At 48.4% G+C, this 17,405-nt stretch overlaps 1 long non-coding RNA gene across 1 annotated transcript in view; it reads right to left on the bottom strand.

The window, feature by feature from the left end:
* Positions 1 to 1,129: 1,129 nt before the first annotated feature.
* The window catches only part of LOC137452173 (uncharacterized), a 16,948-nt gene continuing 672 nt past the window's right edge, over positions 1,130 to 17,405 (bottom strand). Inside the window, exons 2-4 of the long non-coding RNA XR_010989990.1 lie at positions 16,887 to 17,062; positions 12,086 to 12,240; positions 1,130 to 1,329 (exon numbers count right to left, since the gene is read on the bottom strand). This is a non-coding gene — a long non-coding RNA (uncharacterized lncRNA). The remainder of the gene's footprint in view (positions 1,330 to 12,085; positions 12,241 to 16,886; positions 17,063 to 17,405) is intronic.

Below are 17,405 nucleotides of genomic sequence, written 5' to 3'. Positions count from 1 at the left end.
ACCTTGTACCTTAGACAGATCGGGTGGCTGGCACCGGGATGTTTAACCTTCTCGAGAGGACTTCTTCCCCTTTGTTCTACCCCCTTAGCCCACCCCAGAGCCAGGTGGGAAGCACACAACAGCAGATGTCTTGTCCCAGGCCTGCCAGCAGCACCAGAGCCAAGGGAGGGCTCCTGATTCTCTGAAAACCAGATGGGGATTCATGGGAAGCATCCAGAGGAGCCTAGACCTTGCACCTCCTGAACTGTAAGAGCTCATCAACTCAAGTGTCAACAGAACCTCTTCCTTTATATTAAAAATTGCAACTTTGGGTTTCATGCTTCAGAACAAAAATAGTATGTGCTTCCAACCTAATGTTCAGGTGGGAATGTGGGCAGCCACGACACAAGGCAGAGCTGTCTGAAGCCTCTGTGGAACTTCCCTTCATGGGAGAGGAGGATTTGAAGGGATAGAGACTCACGTGAAAACAATTCTTTTATGGGCCATGTACCCTGCAGATGTAATAGCTTTGTAGTCTGGAAGTGGAGGAAATGTTCTGTTAATGTCACTCACACATGTAAGCCTCCACAATGACTTTTCTAACAACACACATTACTTACTGCACATGCCACAGACACAGCATCCAAACTCGTGACACCTGGAGCACAGCTCGGGGAACTGACGCCCTTCCTGTGACCAGAGAGCAAAATGCTGCAAGACCTAGCAAACAGTTGGAAAAAATGTTAACAAAGAAGATTTCCAGTTAAGAAAAGCCCCTGAAACAGGACCTACTATGGAAAAAGACACTGCTGCCCATGGGAGCAGGAAACGACCAGCCCCACTGTGTGTATTCCAGGCTGCTTGCTCCCTCAGCCCAGGCACAGCTTTGTGTTCAAATTGACTTGAACTGCTCAAGGCAAACCATAGGATTTATCACTTCAAACAACCTTCTTGTTAAGATTGTTCCAAAGAGGAACATGAAACTTTTACTCCAATCTTTGTGTTTTCTACTTAAAAGCTTCAGAATGACTCCTTTGTCCCAAACACAAAGCTAGAGGAGAAGGACCTGCCTGGATTTATACATCAGAAAAAATGTCTCAGCCAAACAAATACAGCAAAAGGCAATAAATAAAATTCACCTCATGCCTGTCTGCAGTCAGGAAGCCTCTTCATGTTCTGCCCCTTTCAGTTCTTCAGAGCTGAACTGCACATCCAGGGGCACTTTCCTTGCTGCGTTACCTCTGCCAGCATTTAAAACTGAGGCAGTGCTAACAAGGCAGCCGGGAAGGTTCATTTGTCCTCTCTGGCTAGAAAGAAAACTGTTCCCAGGATCATGTCTCAGAGTCAGACCTGGTTAAGGCAAGAAATTTTGCAGGTTAGAGATCTAACCAAATATGTGTTTTAAGGCTTAAAGTCAGCAGAAGAAACAGCCTAAAAAGGCAAAAAAGCATCCCTTTGAGGCATGGCAGATACAAACAGCCCAGGTGAGAGGCAAACCCACCTTGGCTGCTGAGCATTCAGGCACTGCTCCCTTCCCTTCAAACGGTCTTGTGTTTGTTATGTCTTAGCTCAAACGATGGTGGAAAGACTCTCTTTGCCCTGGACCCTGGGATGACAGGCAAAGAGAATTCAAAGCCCTCTCTCTCACGTCTTACCTAAAACATTTCCCTGCAAATAACTTTGATTATTGATCTCAGACAGAAGCCTGTAAAAGGCACCCGTGGCTCCTTCTCCTGGAGCCTTCACAGACAGCTTTCCTCTGCTCTGTCATTCAACTTCTCTTGCCTCAGATGTGCACAAGCTCTACCTGTAACACTTGGCTGGATCACAAGACACTCCTAAGCTTTGTAACTTCACTCAGCTTCAAAGCAACACTTGGGCACACGTCTCTCCTACGTGTTCTACCAGCTCCTGCGGGAGGAGTTCATCCATTCAAAGGGGCTCCTGAAGGGAGCAACCATCCTCATCAACAACAAAGCCCTGTCATGGGCATAAGCCCAGTGCTGCTTCTGAGGACTGAGCATTCAAGCACTGCTCAGCATCACTTGGACACTTCTTGAAGCAGCACAGCTGAAGCTCTCAGCAGAGCTGAAGCTCTCAGTGCCATCTCAGCAGGAGTTCAAGAAACAGACATTAGCACTTGGACCTTGTCACATATGAAGCCTTCCAACCACCAGCAATGTTCATATGGTATTGCTTCTGTCACCCAGCTGAGAGGCTGAAAATCTTCTTAGAGCCTTTCAGAGGAAGGAAAAAACCATCTTAAAGTACTCTCTCTGGGGGGTTGGAGGGGTGTGGGGCGTGTGGTGTGTGTGTGCAGGAAAATAAGGTTAATAAAACCTGAAACTGTTGCCTGATAAAGTTGTGTCAGGGGAGGTTTAGGTTGAACACCAGGAAAAATGTCTTGGTTGAGAGGGTGGTTAAGCATTGAACAGGCTGCCCAGGGAAGTGGTGAGTCACCAAACCTGGAGGGATTTAAAGGCTGTGTATACGTGGTGCTGCTTCTGTGGTAGACTTGGTGGTGTTAGATTAACACTCAGGCTTGATCTTAAAGGCCTTTTCCAAGGTAGATGACTCTAGAAGAGCTCTGGAAGACTTAGAGAGGGGAAAGTGAGGCATAAATTATCTTACAGGCCCACACTCTCTGGGATTGCTTTCAAGAGCTCATGAGAGAGCTTCAGCTCTCCTGCACACAGAGCAGGGCTCCACACAGCCACTGAGAGGAACTCTCAGCCCTCACCGGGGCCATGCCAGCACACCTCATGCTTGGTCAATGCTCAGATAGCAGAGGGATCAGCACAGAGGGTGAAGGTCACTGCAGGATCAGGCCTTCTGCTGACCAGGGGAGGTGTGGGCATTGTCTTGGACTTTATGAAGAGCAGTGACTGCCACCATTTTTATTCCTCATGAAAAGCTCACACAGAAGTGCCATTAACTCTGCTTGACCCACCCCCTGCTTCCATGTATTTGGCACATCCACGTAACGAGGGCAGCCCTAACGATTGGATGTCTGAGTTCCTGCAAAGCCAAAGTTGCTGGAGTTAACAAATGCAAAACTTCTTTCGCAGGTCCTTGAGGTGGGAAAAAAGATTTTTCCATCATTATCTGCTTCTCACAAAAGTTCATCCTCCTGAGCCAGGCCTGTAAACTCCTGAGCTCGTTCCCTAACAGCTCCTGACAGTCAGAGAGGTTATTTCAGTGACTTAAATACGTTACAGCAAAAACAACAAGCAGAGCTTGTTAACATTTTCTGGTATAAATAAATGAGCAAGAAGGGAGATGAAATGTTGGAAAGGTGTTGCAATATGTATCACATTTCACAGCTAAAATGCTCAGGATGGAATTCCTGCACTTGTTTTGTGTCTCACAGGCACCTGCACAACTGTCTGGGGCTCTCTTCCAGCATGGATGGCTTCATTTATAAAAGAGGATGTTCAGACATCCTCAAACCCTCAAATTCTTGTAGCATTTAATACAACAGCGCTGCTGTCACTTCTGTGCTGACAACTGAGCTCAGCATATTTGCAAATTAGCCAGACAAATGAATTGTGATCTTCAAGGCTCAGGTTCTGGTGCTCCCCACCTGCTCTTTTTTCTGCTCTGGCCAGCATCAGGGAGAAAGATAACGAGAGAAAGAGAGAGCATGGTCTTGAGGAGTGCCAGTGGAGGTTAGGAAGGTTGCTGCAGCATTCTGACTGATCAGATCTTTGTGACAGTTTTGTGGGGCCTCAGAGGAAGCAAAATTAGCTGAGTAATGAGAGCTCCTTCTCTGTTTTCACACTTGCAGCTGGGTTCTCAGAGAAGAGCTTCATCCTGTGGAAGAAGGCTTCACTCCTCCTGGACATCAGCATCAGGCTTCTGATTATATTTTACCCTGGCCTTGCAGCCTGTTAGCTTTGACACAGAGTTCTGCCAAGGTTATTCATTCTATGACTCTGAGCCTGGTGCTCAATATCACCCTCAGCCCAGGATGACTGCATGGCCCCTGGACACGTGGATCTGGAACATCAGAGGGACTACAGTAGTGGTGTGTGTCTCCAGTACCTTGGTTCTCCCAGGTTCATGCCTTTGTTCTCACCCATGGGGCCCAAACCAGGCTCTTTTACAAGTTTATTGTGCAGGGTGCAGCCAAGACAATTTTGGTTGCCAGCAGCAGTGTGATGGAAGCAAAGCCTGGCTATCCTGATGCATTACTTCTCCACAGTGTCAGTTAAAGCATGCAGGGTGTTGGAATTATTTGGAAGTCAAATCAAGAAGAAGGAATTTAGATCAGTTGAAAGAGAATTTTGCAAAGTTTTACCCAGGAAGAAAGAAAAAGCAAGCTCATTCTTCCTGGCTTGCTGGAACAGGAGGCTGAAGCAGAGACTGCCATCCAGAATAGATCTAATTTGCTCTTTGAAAGCAAACTTGCTGGGAAGCCCTGATTTCCGAGCCCCTGAAGCAGCTCATGAGAGTGCTTATCTCCCTGTGAAGGGTTAGCTAATGCCAGTATCACACACAAGATGCACAGCCAGGAAGGAGCTGTGCTGATTGCCCCCACAGCCCTGAGCCTGCTCCTCTCAAGAGATGTTGCCTCACACGTTTTCCAGAGGCCAGCCCAGCACTGCAGCCTGGCAGCTGCAGGCCAGCTGGGTTACCAGTGGGGGTCTCCAAGGACTTGCAATGCCTGCACTGGTCCAGCTGCACTGAGGCCTCAGTGCCTGGGGGTGCCAAGTGCACTTGGCTAGCCCCTCTTCCCTTTCTGAGACAACAAAAGGGCACTTAGATGAGCTGGCCTCATGGCTGAGTTTTAGTCAGCCTGGTGAGCTGTCCAGCACACCTTCCCAAAGCCTCTCATTCCACATCACACCAGGCAAAAGAACAGCCTGGACAGTTTTTAAGTGACAAGAAATTGAGAGGCTTAAGGAAGAGGACAGCTGGAGTCTGGGGAGATCAATTTTAGTGTATGAAAGAGCATCTCCCTACCAATAATGGACCCTGAAATGGATGAACTCAAATCCACTTTGGCGCCAGTCCTGCCCGCATCAGCCCCGTATCCTCACTATTAACTTCATCTCTAATGCCATTATTCCCAGTCTGTCCCTGCAATGGGATTAGGAGCTGGCAGCTCTTCAGCCAGAATTGGGATTCCTTGCTGAAAGGTTCAGAGAAGCTGCCCAGTTGCTCTGGGTGCTCGCTGGAGCAGTCGTTGGTGGGTGCATATAAAACACATCCTCTATTAAAACAGATGCAAGTGATTGCAATTTAATGCTACTCAAGTATAACTAATTAAATAGTTTAATTAGCTAATAAGGCTTATACTGAAATGAGCAGTGCTTAATGAAATGGACAAAAATGCTGAATAGTGTATTTACATTGCATGGCATAGGAGAGGGCTCGAGAACAGGCTCCACTTCCCTGCTGAAGCAGTTGCATAAACAAAAGGGTTTCTGTTTTGCCTTTTCTGCACCCATATTTACTTTGTTAATTGCTCTGTACACAGAGTGGCTGCACACACCACGAGCAGAGGGGATCAGGTGGTGTTGGCTGCAGCACAGATGAACGTGGTGTGAAAGGAGAGAATGGAGAAGGCTGGAAGGTCATCACGAGGTCTGCCAGAACAGGGCACTTGTTTGGCTTCAGTAAGGGCTGCTTATAACACTGAAAGTTTATCTTTCCTGATATTTAAGGGAAGATTTCTACTGCATCCCAGGGATGTGCTATGTTCAGCTGCTTGTTGAAAAGGAAATACAACACCTTCTGAAATAGCCTTTTTCTCCTGATTTTTCATCATTATGACTGGGCAACAATGGTGGTGTTCCTCTCCCAGGGACCCTGGAAGGCTGAACCTGAGCCCTGTGCTGACTCACACAGTTTGGGAGGTGCATTTCACTGCCATCCTTTTGCCATGTGAGAGCTACAGAAATGCATGGAACAGACAAGATAAATATTTCCCAAATATTGGCTAATCAGAATGATTTGTGTCAGGAATCCAACTCCCAACTCCCAATTATGCCCTGTTTACCAATTCATGCTAAAATAAACACTAATTATGGCACATGTTTGCCTCCTAAACGCTCTGCTGTAGGTTGTTGAGGAACGCTTTGTGGAACCTGCCTGGGTTCTGCTTTGCAAATCAATTGCCCAACTGCTGGGTCCCAGAGAGGAGGCAGAGCAGTGCCACACATGGTGGCTAAACAGCATATGAATTAAACTCCATATAGGCAAATTCCTTTGTAAGTAATTTATATTGTATGGTAAACTTGTATCCAACGAGGGGAGCAAATTAAAGCATTAATCACAGCTGTAAAATTTAAGGCCTTGTGCATACAGAACAAACACCCCAACCAAACAAACCGAACCAACAAACAAGGAAGCATTAGGGGAATACATTTTGCTGTATTGCTGAAATAAATATCCCCCCTCTGGAAGGCAGTCTAATCCTTCTCGTTACAGTGGGGATGAAGATGAACATTAAGCCATATAACATTTCTCTCAGAATTAGTCAATAGCTCATTCTGGTAGGTAGCTCCATATTTCCCAACCTGAAATGCCCACATTCCATCAGATTTGCAGCCCCTTTGCCTTGGCTGCAGCAGCTTTTCATCACTGTTAGGTAACCACTGTGATTATTCCTGATCACACGCTGAGGAGCAGACAGAGCAAAGCCCTCTCCCTGGCACAGCGCAAACCACCTTGCTCTGAAGTCACCAAGTGCTCAGCGCTCCTGAGCAGCATGAGAGAGGCAGCCTGCCAGCCCCTTCCAATATCCAAATCCTCCTCTTCTCCTAACCACCTTGCTATCCATCTGCTTCACAGAGCAGCCCACACAGCTGGGCTTGCTCTGGTATTTGAGTACAATGTGAGGTCACTCCGGGCTAAGCTTTTTGTGTTATTTCATCAGACCTGATGCTCTTCCCAGGTGGTTACCTAATTATCACTGGAGGGTGGCATTTAAGCCCAAGAAGTGATGCTGTCTTTATCACCTTATTTCTTAGCACCCTCTTACTGTTCTTGTCTATGAGTGAAACCAACCTGGACCTTGTCACCCCGGAGGGATCCGCAAGATGCAAAGACTGCCTGTGAAGGGCAGGAGCAGACACTTGGAGGCACCCAGTAAGGAGCAATGGTAGTGCAGTTCCTCTGGTGTCTGCTGCTTTTCTGCTTCACCTCAAAAAAAGAGAGGCAGCACCCAGGCCTGAGGAAGAGACAGCCAAGTTCAGGCTTAGCTGAAGAGGAACCAGGGACCCACGTGACGGCAGCTGGAGTCTCTTCAATGCTCCTATGACTTAATTCATATAATCATTAAGGCTGAAAAAGCCTTCTAAGATCATTCAGTCCAATCAGCAATGCAGCACCACCATGGGCACTAAACCATGGCCCCAAGTGCCAAGGCCACACCTTTCTTGAACCCCTCCAGGGACAGGGACTCCACCACCTGCCAGGGCAGCCTGTGCCAATGCCTATCCAGAGTTGCTGCAGACAGTTGCAGCTATTTCATGGGTGTCCCTGCAGGCCAACCCAGCCTTTGTTTCCCCCATGAAAAGTGACCTGTGTTGGACTCCAGCTGGACTTCTAAGCTGCCTGGATGCTTTGTCATGGGTTAGGTCTGGCTGTGCCTTCGTACAGGGATCACTGGCACTGCCAGGGTGCTCTGAGCCTTGTTCCTATATGCACTGGGCAGCTCATGGAGACAATTCTGTGACCAACCTGCCCTTGCATGCCTGAGAGCTGGGGACGTACATCCCTTCAGTGACACTTGGAAGTATTCTCCAAGCAAAGGAGCATTTCCACAGCCTTTTGTCCCATTGCCATGTTTAAGTGTTTGCTTTAAGACAAACCTGCTGCTGCAGTGCTGATTGGATATTAGCTTTAGAGAGAGTCACAGGAGAAAACATCTCTGCAGGCAGAATGCAAACTGGTGCTGGGGCTGGATTGATGTGCACAGCTCTCTCCATACCTGTGCACTGCCATATGTTATTTTAATAGCTGCATGTGCACACAGTATTGCAAACACGTGACTGACTGGGCTTTGGAAGTTCCCATGCTTTGTCAAAGGACTCTGTTCTTTAAGGAGGTGACACAGAAGGCAGGATGTATTTCTAAAGCAGCATCAGGAGAGCCATACCTAGTGGGACTGTCGCCAGCACGCTCAGCTCTTAATTCCAATTAGAGTGAGCAGAGATTATCTCCCTAAAGACCAGTGAAAGATTTCCTTCCTGCCTCTCTCACCATCAGAAACTTAAAGGCTTCTGAGGCTCTTGGAAGGACCCTAATCATTGAGGATTTTAGGGGGGTTATGTTTTTCCCTACAGAGCAACGTAAAATGGATTCCCCTGTGCCCCTCTCTGGGGCTCAATAGCAAAGTGCAGACCTGGAGTCCAGACAGGTTGGATGAAAGCTTATGGAACCTGGTTATGAGAGGGAAATGTCCTTTAACTCCCTTTTTGAGCTGATGTTTTATGGATTTGATTTGATTATGAGAATTCTTCACATTGAAGTCTGAGATGCTTCTGAGACTGGGTCTAACTTTGGCCTTTCTAGCTGGCTGTGGGCTTGTTAGCCATAAACATCTTCATGCTGGTAATTAGAAGAAACCAGTACAGTGAAATAAATTAATGGAAACAAAGCAGAGCCCTGGGATTCTAACACATGTGACAGGATCCAGAGCTATTGCTAATGAATTGAAATTACCACCTTTGATGAAGGCCAGACCGTATTTGCCTGAGAAGCCACACAAATAAGTGTTCCCATGCCCCAAAGTACTATATTCTAACCCCAAAGATGGCATAGAATCTTTCAGTTTGGAAAAGACCAAGTCCCACCACTAACTCAGCACTGCCCTCAGCTGATTTCCACACCAGATGTGGGCCAGGAATTTGGTTTAGAAGGTGCAATCACACCCCCTCCCCCCAAGCACATCCTCAAAACAAGGTGCACTTTGTGCAGAGGGTGCAGAACTGCCCCCCACAACTCACTATTCAGAAATCCCTGATCATCTGGGCAGCCCAGAAGCTTTGATGCTCCCCCTGGGGCTCCTCCTAACAGAGAGTGCTGATTGCTTTCTGGGACCCAGGGACAGAGCAGCCCCTTTGGCTCATGGCCAGCAGCGTGGCCCTGGCTCCCCTGGCTTTGCCCTGCCAAAAAAATGACAACGCCGAGGTCCACAAGGAGTGTTCCCAGCGCCAGAGCTGAGGGGATTACTCCTTTTGTGTGCAGCTAGCATTAATTGCTCTGTGATGCTGTGGATGCATCCACTGGGGGGTTAACAAAAGCAGTGAGTTTAGCAAACTTCAATTCCCCTGGCCAGCCGCGGGTGCCCGTGCAGCGGTGCCCGGCTCCGGGAGCGGTGCGTCTGCAGGAGCCAGGAACGCTATCTTATTTAAATGTCTGTATTAAGCACAACCACTCTCTGCTAAAAATGGGGGAAAAACAAACAAGTCATATTCATCAAAGTAATTGTGTAGGTACTTTCAGTACCAAAATGCCTGGAATGAAAGATTGAACTGCTAACGGCGGCGGTGACAGCCATGAATCATGGTAGGCTACTTCGGGGCCTTTACCACCATAAAACAAAAGATGTAGATGAAAAATGCTGCAATTAAGTGATTTGATTTCTGCCCCCTTTTTCCTGCTGCATTCGTGCATGGCTGCACAGCAAAGATTGATGGGAAAAATTACTCTACGTGATCTCTGACAGAGCCTTGGAACAATTCTATAAGGGGGAAACATACAAATCACAGCGGCTTGCTTGTATTCAAACAAAATAATACATATAAAGCAAATACTTTAGCCTATATCCAAAGCACCAGCATTTGCATGCACACATAAATTGCTGAGAAACGCTCTGCTCTCAAAGCCAAACTGCTGGGGTTTCCTGCTAGTTGGCTAATACTGGTATTTGTTTAAATAAATATTCAATCAGCACTACTGAGTGGCATCCTGGCTCCCTGCGTGCAGCCAGGGGAGCCCATGGCACCTCCCAGTTTATGGCTGCCAAACCTCCTTATCTGCTACATCACTGTGTTATTGATATCACCCTCTCAAAAGAGGATAACGAGAGAACCCTCCTGCCTATTAGGCTCTGCCAGCATTCCCCTCGCTTCCAGCGGGCACGTGTGAGTGAGAGCAGGGCAGGGGTGCAGAGGATCCCTGCCTGTGCCACTCGTGCAGGGGCAGCACTGCAACATGGCTGCCACGTGCTGCAGTGTGCTAAACGTGCAGAGCACACCAGCCCTGCTCCCGCAGATGGGAGCTGACTTCCTCTCCCCTCGCCTGCTGCTGAGGTCGTCTGAGATTTATTCCCTGATGAGACAGTAGAGACCACACAGAGCCTGCCCACTGCAAAAACCTGCCCGTGGTTCTGCTCAGATACACACAAGGGAGTGAGGTCACCACCAAAGGAAGTGTGGAGCTGGGGCTCCATCCTGCCCAGCAGGCAGGGGCTGAGCAGGCCAACCAGGGCACTGCAGTTCAAGCCAGATCCTTTTGCCAAGCACCTAATGCTGCATTATGCTTAACAGAGATTCAGCCACAGCCCTTCTCCAGCAGCAGACACTGCTCCTCACCTGGAGACGTGCTCTGCCATATGCTCAGCCCCTCTCCCTTGCCTCAGATGCTGTTTCTCCACAGTGCACAGGATCATACATCCTGCCTCTGCTTGAGATACTTTTTTCTGTTTCTGAGAAGCAGGTACAGGCCTTGTGAGGTAGAGACTTCATACACATAAGGCTTTCCACCCTCAGCAGCTCTCTGCCTGATTTATGGTGGCCTACAAACCATCCTCCATGACTAGAGAAGCAACTTTTTCATTTCAAAGTTAATCCAGTCCTAGGATGAATTAAGTGTGCTGTGACACCCTGACAGCCAGCCCGTGCTGTTATCCAGCCACCAGCATTCCCCACAACTTCTTATCCTGTAAAATAAACATTAAGAGCTTTGGCCTCCTGATTGCTTACTATTGATCACTTTTATAACCCAGGATGTCTTATCTCCCTTCAGTGTTTTACAGTATCATTAACTGTAAAAGCAGAGTGGGTCTCCTCTGCCAGCCTGTTTCTCTGCAGGGAGTTAGCACCTCCAGGAAAGGAGCTGAGAGCAGTGTCCTGGGGACTCAGCCAGCTGGTGTGGCTCATAGGTCCACCCTGGCCAAAAAGGAAATGAAAAGAGCCTTTTGGGGTAGGAGGCAGAAGCAGGGGCTAGGAGGACCTTGGAGAAAAGGCTAAATGTAGCTGGGCAGGAGGATTATTTTCAGAGGTACCTGCTTGCTTTTATCCTTTGGGCCCAGTACTGAAACAAAAACTTGGGAATATCTTAGGCTGCAGAATCTTGGCGGTAGTAGCCAGAGGTCTTTATAAGAGATGGTGAAGGTCAGTGCAGGGTCTACTGGTTTGTGAATATTAAGTGGCTTGGGCTCCCTGCAGTGGTTGTGATTAAGCATAAGACAGCCTGCACCAGTTACTCCAACTTAGCCATTTGAACAAGCAGACAGAGTGGCTGCCTGAAGTTCCTGGCCACCAAGTTTTCTCCACTCATGGACCAGAAGGGAGCTCTTGTGGCCCAGTTGTCCCATCCAAGAGGGGAAAGGGAGGAGGGATAAGAAAGGGCAAGAGAAGACATGGAACTGTGCTTTCTGCTCAGTATTCCACAGGACAGGGACAGGGCTGCGTGCAGCAATCCAAACTAACCTGGCACCATCTAGCTCTGTGTTCCCCTGGGGAGAGGAGGCATGATCCCCCCTGGGGGAGCTGGGAGACATCCCCAGGAGCCAGGCATTTTCAGCAATCAAGGAAATCGAGTGGCTCTTACCTTGCTAGCACTATTGTTTGAAGAGTGGTGGCTTTGTTTTAGCAGGAAAAAAGTTCATCAGCTGCATTTGCATTTGTTGCTGAGAACAGCACTCCAAAAGACAGAGGAGCCGAGAGGAATCCACCTACTTGAGCCTTGCACAGCACAAAGGCGGCTTCCACTTGTGGTGAGACAAATAATAAGTGACAGCAGTAAGAACTGAGGTGGCTGTCAATCCATCTGTCAGCAAGGGAACTTGTAGCTGGGCAAGGCAGATGCCAGTGAGTAAATTTTACTTAGAATGAGTTAGATATTAAGAAAGTCAAGTTCAGGCATTTACCTGGAGGCTTTTGCACGTGTTGGTGTTGAGTTCCTGTTACGCACTCAGCTGAGATCCAGGAAATTCATCTGGCATCTGAGGATCTCCCAGGCACTGTCTGTCATCTGGAACACCTTGTCATCTGGTTCCACTGCCGCCTCTGTGTGCACTGACAACTGAAATAAATACAGAAAATAAAGCAATAAAAGGGGAACCAGCCAAGGCAAACTGATTTCCCACCTGTGACCCCTTCACCACCAAGGGATTCAGGTGTGCACCTGAGGTCCATCCCACACCTCCCTTATCAAGACAGACGTTGAAAGGTCTCATCTCAGCCAAGAGGATGAATGTCTGTGGGCCTCGCCTTCGTGCCCAGACTTTGCCTTACACAGCACAGTGCCCTGGGCGCAGCACAGAGTGGTAGGAGCCTGCTCAGATGAGATCTGTGTCTGCACTGATGTACTGTGGATTAAAGGGAAAACTACTGAGACCAAAATGAGTTAGGCTCGAGGAGAGAAGCTTGCATCAGGACTTAATCCTAATCTTACCTCTTGCACAGGACAGGACAACTCGAGTTTTGTATCACTGCCGCAAGAGGAAAATGTTAAACAGCCCAGTAGGAAAGCAGAGAGACTCTGAAACAAGTGCCCTGTGACCATGTCATTAACCATTTAATTAAGCCTTCCTGCTTTACCTTTGGATGTACCCGTAGCTCCCTAAGGATGAGCAGTGATGCTGCTCTTATGAGACCCACCAGATACCACCGCAGCAGCAACACAGAGGTTTTGTTCTGCCCACAAGGAAACCTGCCTGGCAAACAGCGGGCACAGGTTACCATTTTCTGACATCAGTTCCTTAGGAATCAGCTGTAAAAACCCAAACAAATGCTGGATTTTTTCCCCTCATAGGCAGGTGTGTCTGGTGCCAGGAGCCTGCTTTGTGGAGCATGCTCAGCTAGTGCCCCAAGAAAAACCTCCAGCCCACAGACAAACCCAGCCTGTCGCTGGTTCATGGGCATAGGCTCTGACTCAGCACTAATCAAAGTACTTCCCTGTGTGGGCACTCTGGGAAGGTGAGAAGGAATCTCCAATAAATAAATGAAGGCCCAAAGACACTCACCATGGCTGCAGAGCTACCTTTGGAACAAGACAACCTACCCTGCAAGCAGCTCAGCATGCAGAGTGCTGCTCTGAGCAGTCTCTGGGGAGAAGCACCCCCTGCATCTCCTAATTAAAAAGCTATTTGGCAGTGTGAAAACACAAATATTCCCAAACCAAGCTCCAGCCCAGTACCCTGCACGTTCCCTCTCCCACAGCCTGAGCCGCACCAGGGGTAGCAAAGGCAGCAGTGGTCCTGTGTTTGCTCCACACAGCACTACAGAGAGATGATCACTGAGCTTTTGTTTTGGTTCCAATTCATTTTTTCAAGAAGCATAATTAAAAACTGCATTAATGCCACCAATTACGGCCTCCAAGGGACCAGAAACCCCATGTTACTGTGTGATGGAACACAACTGAGCTGCAAACATCCATTTGCCATTATAATACTCATTAATCCTGCCAAATACAACTCATTATGAGACTTCAGGAAAATCATCTCATAGGCAAACACACCACAGAACCTATCTGTCACTGCATTCCTCACAGCACAAGTTGCAGGGGTGGAAATTGTTCAGTGTAGCTAATTGATGGAGCTGCAAACTACCCATTCGTTTCTGACACCAGCCAGGAGGGCCCTGGCACTGCACACGGACTGACTCCGCTGCCAGATCGTCCCTTCAGCTGTGGCTCCTTCCAAGGGGAAGGTGTCCGATGGAAGGTGGAGAAAGCACCGGGAGAAGAGGAAAAACTGCCTCGAATGTTTGCTCGCCTCGGGGGCTTCCACCAGGTCAGGATGAAGGACTCTCTTCCGCCTCATTGGGAGATTTGGGGAGTCCTGGGGAGGAGTAGCGCAGGGAGACACAAACACACCACCTCCCTGCCCTGCTGCGAGGTGCTGCGGCACAGACCCTTTGCTGGTGTTTCAGGCTGCTGTCGTCAGCGCTGGTTCCTGCCAGGGTCAATATTTACCCGGAGCCGGGCTAGCATCGCTTTGCTGTAGCTACTCTGTAGCAACATGTTGCACAACTCAGGAAGGGCAACAAATTGAAACTAACGAGGGGGGAAGTAAAGTAACACGAAACCCAAACAAACCATCTGATGTCTAACCCAAGGCGATTTCTCTGCGGCCTGGCTAATCCCCAAGAGGAGCTCTGCAGGCTCCCTGAGCTTTAGATGTAGCTGCTCCGGCAGCAGCCATCAGCACACCAACACCCGAGCTTCCCTGGCAGGACTCTCAGGACCATGTCTTGGAGCAGTGACTGCAGTCGCTGGGACCTTTCCCGGGTTGCACCCGAAAAGCAGTGCTACAGCTTTTGCTGATTGCAACCAGCTGGGGAATAAAGGGCAGGAATTCAGCAAGGTATCTCCTGACGGGAACTGTAAAGCATCCTGAAAGCTGCAAGGTCCTTCACTCACTGAACCAAAGCAGTTGCTGTTCAGCAAGGGTTCAAACCCTGCTCTTCCTCTGGTGAGTCATCTGTTCTGTGCAGCTCCCAGAACCAGGATGACTCAGAGGTATTGTCTGCTTTCTGCTGGGATGACATCACAGAACTAGAGCTCAGTGCTCTGATTTTCGGGTGGGAGAAGGAACAGAGAAGCAAACCGTTGGTGGATGGATCCACCTCTCTGGCCCACTGCCAGGAAGCCTCTCAGAGAGCTCTCTAGAAGATGTGCTGCTGGATTCAGTGACACAGCCAGTTGGTGTTTCCATGTCCTGTGAGCAAAGATCCTGCCCAGGTTGTGGGGATACCTTCAGCTTTCCAAGCTGCCCACTGGAAAAAGGCTTTCAGAGGGGGCTGCTTGAGGAGGATGGATGAGTTCTGAAAGAGCCATGGGCGGGTGGAGCGTTCCCTGTGGTGCCCCAGCTGCCTCGTGAAGACCTTGGTTCAGCTCAGGAAACACGGTCAGAATTTTTCTCAAGCACACTGGAGGTGTTCTGTGACTCCCCAGACTGTGTTTTCAGCTGTGCAGAATGCTATCACTTTTTGTATTGTTTCAAAGATACAGAACAGTTCTGAGCTGAAAAGGGAAAATCACAACAGCAAAAATCAGAGCTACACCTCCTAGATACTCACACAATTAAACGAGCTCCTTGGGGGATCTAAAATATCCTTGCTCTTTGATGTCTGAAGTCAGGATTAGTGAAATCCAGGCTCCAGAAAATGTAAAGATAATATAGTCCTTCTCTTTTTAAAATAGCTCTTTGAGGTCATGTTTAAAACTCATGCAGAGGACAGGGAGCCTTAAAGGAAGTCTCCAGCACTTCAGCATGCTCAGCATCTCTGAGGCTAGCAGTGATTCTGAGCAAGACCCTGCTCCAGTTAGAAGGGAGTGGTGCTCTCGTTTCTAACCAAAGCTCTGACAAGAGTAGTTCTGCAGAGCACCTCTGGCAGTGCAGCCACCTGTGGGGCACAACAAATCTATAAACCTCTCTAAGTGCATGTTCTGCATCATGCTCTTCCACTAGTGGCATCTCTCTGGGGCAGGGACTCCACCTTCTTCAACAAGCTCCCCCACTGCTCAGTGCAGACACACCAAGGCATGGTGGGGGGAGAGCTCTCCATGTTTGTGTTTCTCTTCTTATCCAGATGTTTGTTTCCTGTTGCTTGTTCGTTCTGAGCATCCACGGCCTTCCAACCTGGCACACGGGGGCTGGATCTGAGCAAATAACTTTTTTCCTGCAAACCTGTCAATATAGATATAGACTGCATAGATCACAGGTTAGATGATGGAGATAGATGACAGAGATATCCCTATAGACATAGAGATATCAATACAGAGATTGGGATATCAATACAGAGATAGAGATGACATAGATATAGACACAGATTTAGGTTTAGATTTAGACAGATGCTGGGCTGTGCATACCAATTTCCCCAAGCTGGTCTTGTCTAATCAGATGTAAAACCTCCCATGAGGTCAGGTGTGCCTGTGGTAGGCAATCCATGGGTTTATGGATTGTCTCTCCCAGGTCCCTACCTCATTTCCCAGCTGCCTCCTAGCACCAGGAGTTTGCTCAGCAGCCCAGGCAGCTAATGATTTCCTCTGTGTGCCCTGTTGGTTCTCCATCTACATAAAAAGAAAGTCTTGGACACAGCAAGATCCTCACTTTCAGCTGTTTGAGCCACTGCTGCTCAAAATGCTCCCTGAAAATGAGTATCTGTGCAGTAATCCCTTCATTTATATCTGAGGAGTTTGGTAGTGATAGTCAACAGGAGTCTGAAAACCTTTAGCAAGTGATGGCTGCTTCTGAGCCTGGGAGCACAAACTGTGCAACTAAAGCTTATCAAAGCCTGATTGCTGAAGCCTGAGCCCTCTCACCTCGGTGAAATAAGCAGAGGTGCAGCTCAGAGAGCCTGGAGAGCCTCTTGCTGGTGAAAGATGTGGAAAAGCAAAGTAACAAACATATAGATCTGTCCATCTGGATGAATGAAACAGATATACTGGGGCTGGAGTAACGGGTGCCAGGTATTGATCACTGTGACTGTAATGAATTGTATGATCTATAAGACCATAATCCAGCTATTAATCTGCCTTTCAGGTCATAATCACATACGCTTCTAAGAGCTAAACTAATCAAACAGTAAGAGTCATCCAATTCAGGTTAAATTATTGAAATTACATACACATTAATGCCCTGCAATTGCCAAATGAAGGATAACACTCAGTGTATTAAATATGCTGTGCTAAGTTGAAAGTACAGGGGGGAGAACATCACTTACCTCCCTGCCCACATCACAGCAGCGTGGACCAGCAGACATTAGCTCAGAAAGTTTCAAGATCTGTTCCCATCAGTTATCCTCAGGTCAACACAGACACCTCAAGTGAACATCAACACCAAGCCACACAGCTCCCATGCTGCTGCTCTCTCTGAGTTACGTTCTTGCTGTCCTGTGGGCTGCCCAGCACAGCAAAGTTAGCAATTGATGGCACTGCCCACTGCAGGAAAGGTTAAGCAGGGCTGTGGTGTGCCCTGTGAGGAGTGCCAGCAGCACAGGCAATAGGCAGGAATGTGTTGGCAGCTCCCCTGGTTATCAAGGAGAAGCACAACTGCAAACCAGAGTGCTGGCAAGGCAGGCAGACTTGCAAGCCCCCTCCCTGTCCTTCACTCCATCAGAGGTACAGCTGATGATACACTGGGCTTCGATTTCCAGTCAGGCTTCAGCTGGTGTGAACATTTTACAGCACAGTGCCACGCACACTCTGGGCCCCTTCCCACGTCTGCATCATGCTCAGACACG

Source organism: Melanerpes formicivorus, unplaced genomic scaffold (genome assembly GCF_026170545.1).
Source record: "Melanerpes formicivorus ecotype bairdi unplaced genomic scaffold, bMelFor1.0.p_v2 SCAF_50, whole genome shotgun sequence".
Lineage (NCBI taxonomy): Eukaryota > Metazoa > Chordata > Aves > Piciformes > Picidae > Melanerpes > Melanerpes formicivorus.
Note: the sequence above shows the minus strand (reverse complement) of the source record. Positions and strands in the feature narration are given on the sequence as shown.